The 4,179-nt window shown below is 32.4% G+C and overlaps 1 protein-coding gene across 3 annotated transcripts in view; it reads right to left on the minus strand.

Moving 5' to 3' along the window:
- The window catches only part of PFKFB1 (6-phosphofructo-2-kinase/fructose-2,6-biphosphatase 1), a 166,275-nt gene that overhangs the window by 56,844 nt on the left and 105,252 nt on the right, over window positions 1-4,179 (minus strand). The window lies entirely within an intron of this gene.

Genomic DNA, 4,179 nt, shown 5'->3' on the forward strand with positions numbered 1-4,179 from the left:
ACTGAATTGAAAAGACAAAGACTAATAGAATGAATAAAAACCATGAACCTTTAATATGCTGCTTACAAGAAATGTACCTTAGATATAAAAATAAACATAGACTAAAATTAAAAAATATATCAAGCTAATAGCAGTCAAAAAAAAGCTGGAATGGCAATATGAATATCAGAAAAATATCCACCAAAGTTAATAATATAATGAGAGACGGAAAGGTCACTATATAATTATGATAGCTTTAATTTAAAAAGAAACCATAACCATAATTAATATAGATGCACCAAATGAAAGATCATCAAAATGTATTAACCAAATTCTTATATAAATGAAGAGGTAAATAGTATTATACTATGATAATATTAGGAAACTTCAATACATTACTTTCAGTTAAAGCTCAATCAGCTAGAAAAAAATAAACAAAGATACAAAAAATTAACTAGCACCATCAATCAATATACAACACTTCATCCAACAAGATTCATTTTACTTTCTTCTCCAGCACTCAAAGCAGGTAGAATAGATCATATTTTAGGTCATAAAGCAAGCCTCAATAAATTAAAAAACATTGAAATAATACAAACCACCTTTTTAGATCACAATGTTTTAAAATTAGAAATCAACCATAGAATGATAAACTCAAAAAAATCAAATACATGGAAATTGAACAACACTTTACTTAAGAACCACTGGTTAATTGGAGAAATAAAGAACACAGCCAAAAGATTCCTTGAACTAAATGACAATGAAAATATCACATCAAAAGCAGTACTCAGAGGACAGTTAATAGTAATAAGGTAATAAGGTAGAAATAACTCAAATAAATACCTTAATACATCCACTACAACAATTAGAAAAAATGTAGCAAAACAAACCATCAGATATTAGAAAAAAAATAAAGACTAAAGAATAGATCAGAAATAAATGATTCAGAAAAATTAAAAACTATAGAAAAATCAGTAAGAAGCTGGTTCTTTGAAAAGATTAACAAAATTGATAAACTACTGGAAAATCTAAAAGAGGAAAAGGATGAGAAAAAGAAAATTATACACATTAGAAATGAAATTGATGATATTACAATAGAACCAAATGAGATTTTAAAAGTCACACAGTAGTATGAAAAATTGTATTCAAGCCGATTTGAAAATCTAGAAAAAGTAGATAAATTTCTAGAAAAGCATTGATTGGTTATATGCCCTAAAGAAATCAAGATTGCAACAAGAACAGACATGTGCACACCTGTTTATTGCAACAATTTCCATAGAAAGAAAACATGGAAGCAACTCAAAACCCCCAACTACAGAGGAATGGATAAATAAGCTCTGGTACATTCATACTATGAAATAGTATGCATCAATAAAAAACAATGACAACTCTCTTAAACACTGCAGGACATGAACAAAACTAGGGAATATTACACTTACCAATTTCAATCCTACAAAAATATTTAATAACAGCATTTTAATAAGAAATAACAAAGAAGAAGAAACATGTTTTTTACACCAATAGACAGGATTTTGATGACTATAAGGACACCAGGGACAAGAAGCAGAAACTAGGAGAGGGGAGAGATGGGTAGTTGATGGGGGAGAGAGGAGGGAAGAGGAGAAATAAAGAATCACATATATGGTAGTTTTAATAGGATATTGTTAATTTCTTTAGACGGCTGTGTAAATATAAAATGTAAAAATATTTCTCCAGATTCCTTTTCTCTCAAACCTAAATAGTGGTCTGAATGGCTTAAAAATGTTTTGTTTTGTTTTCAAAAAGAACAGGGTTTAGAGACTCTATTCCTTTCTTTTCTCTTCTAGGTTCAAATATTTCAAGCATCTCCTGGAAAGGTGTGGCCCTTAGATTTGTTAGTAAATCATTTTCTCAAAACAGGGATATTCGACTGAACATGGGTATGGGTCTACACTATTGGCTCATTGTTTTGGTCTAGGCAATGAAAACTGTACTGATGAGGATGCTGCTGCTGATGGGGTTAACAAGGGAGGGGAGAATGAGTAGGTGGAAGACAAATGTGTGTTTCTGTCCCCAGGTTGCAAAGCATTCATTTCTTCCTCATCCAATCTAATTGATCACTGAGATGAAACACCATGTATCTATAATATCGTCAATTTAGACCCTGTGGTCAGCCAGGTTAAATGACTTGTACCTCACCCCACCTCCCAAACAACCTAAACAAAACAGTTACATGAATGTGAGAAGAAACATGACTAGGAGGTAGAATGTGTGATTAGAATCCTAGCTGTACACTTGACATGTTATGGGAGTTTGGGCAAATGCTTTCAGCACTTTGAGGCGCAGTTTATTCTCTTAAACACGTTTTAGGGTTTTTTGCCCTGATGATGCAGTGAACTAAGCACTAGACAGCTAACCAAAAATTATTAATTTATTGGAGCTACTCTGAGGGGAAAAGTTGAAGCAGTCTGCTTTTGTAAAGATTTACAGCCTCAGAAATCCTATGGAGAGTTCTACTTTGTCCTATAAGGCTACAAATTGGATCAACTTAATGTCAGTGGGTTGAGATTCAATGAAATAAAGATGGTAAATATGTTTGGAAATGGAAGTGCCATCCATGTGTGAAGAATATTTTTGCAATAATAGTAATTCACCACAGGAGGTTATCCCCGCCTCAAAGATCCAGGTCCTGATGTGTTTGTATTATTCAGGGAAGCACTATTTATTATTAATCATCTCATTAACCAAGAAATCACTTCCTTGTAGATAATTAAACTTGTCAAGGACCTTAAAAATAATCTGGCTTTCTTTAAAAAAAAGTTTTATTAGTACTTCATCCACATGTCATACAATTCAAGAATTCGATCATATCAATAAAAGTTCTCCAATTGTCACCATATTCAATTCTAGAACATTTTCTTCTGCTTTATACTCACTGCTGTTTGTGTAATTTTGTTCCTAATTTTGGCCAAAATATACATAACAAAACATTCTCCAATTCCACAACTTCTGCTTGTATAATTCAGCCTATCGATTATATTCTTCATGTTGTCAACCATTTGTGATATCATTTTCCAAATTATTCCACCACCATTGACATAGTCTCAATGCCCACTAAACAACATCTCTTTACCCACCACCCATGGTAACCATTGGTCCAGTTTGATTTTTTTAAAGTAGCTTTCTTGATATAGTATTCACATATTATATACTTCCATGGTTTTTAAATGAGCTTTTTAAATGAGTTGTAAATACATAATCAAAATCCGTTCTAGTGTTCCCTCCCTCCTCCTGCATTCATTAGCTTTCTTTACTATGAGACAGAGATTATTTAAATACAGTGGATCGAAACATGGTATAATATAATACTTGGTCAGTTGACTTCCCTCTTGACCCAACCTAAATTTGCTCAAGGCTCAAGTATTTCTTGCTTCTTCCATGACAGAAATTTCTTCTCTGGTCTTTTAAATGCTGATGTTGGTCTTTTCTTTCTTATGCTTTGTTTGTATTTTACTCTATATATTATTATTTTCTTCTTACAATTTGTTTTGGTTTTGTTTCTTATTGTTTCTGTTAGGCTTCCCAGTTTGTGAAACACAGAAGGAATGGATGCATAGACAATAACTGATGCAATGGTTTATCAGGGAAGTGGAAAGAGGTTGGAGGTTAGGAGGGTGAGGAGATTTGGGGAGTACCACAATGAATGTGGGAGGGGTCAGGAGCACTAGAACAGAGTCTGATGTACAACTCTTTTAAAAATCAATTTAACCATGGAAGTGCATGATATGGGAATACTCTATCAAGAAAACTACTAAAAAAGAAAAGAAGAAAGAAAGAAACTAGACTTGACCAATGGTTACCATGGGTGAAGGAGAACAAGTTGTTGGTTAGAGGGCATTGAGTTTATGTTAATGGTGGTGGAATAATTTGGAAAAGGATATCAATAATAGTTGTACAACGTGAAGAGTACAATCAATGGCACGGAATAATACATGTAGAAGTTGTGGAATTGGAGAATGTTTTGTTGTGTATTTTTGGCCACATTTAGAAAAAATAATTATATGACTAACAATGAGTATAAGGAAAAATAAAATGTTCTAGAATTTAATGTGGTGATAATTTCACAACACTTCTTGATATGATTGAATTATTAAGTTGTATGACATGTGGATGAAGTGCTAATAAAACTGCTAAAATTAGTCTAGGTTTCTGATAATATAT

The sequence above is a fragment of the Echinops telfairi genome, unplaced genomic scaffold, assembly GCF_000313985.2.
Source record: "Echinops telfairi isolate 266 unplaced genomic scaffold, ASM31398v2 ScPeMD7_45;HRSCAF=164, whole genome shotgun sequence".
Taxonomy (NCBI): domain Eukaryota; kingdom Metazoa; phylum Chordata; class Mammalia; order Afrosoricida; family Tenrecidae; genus Echinops; species Echinops telfairi.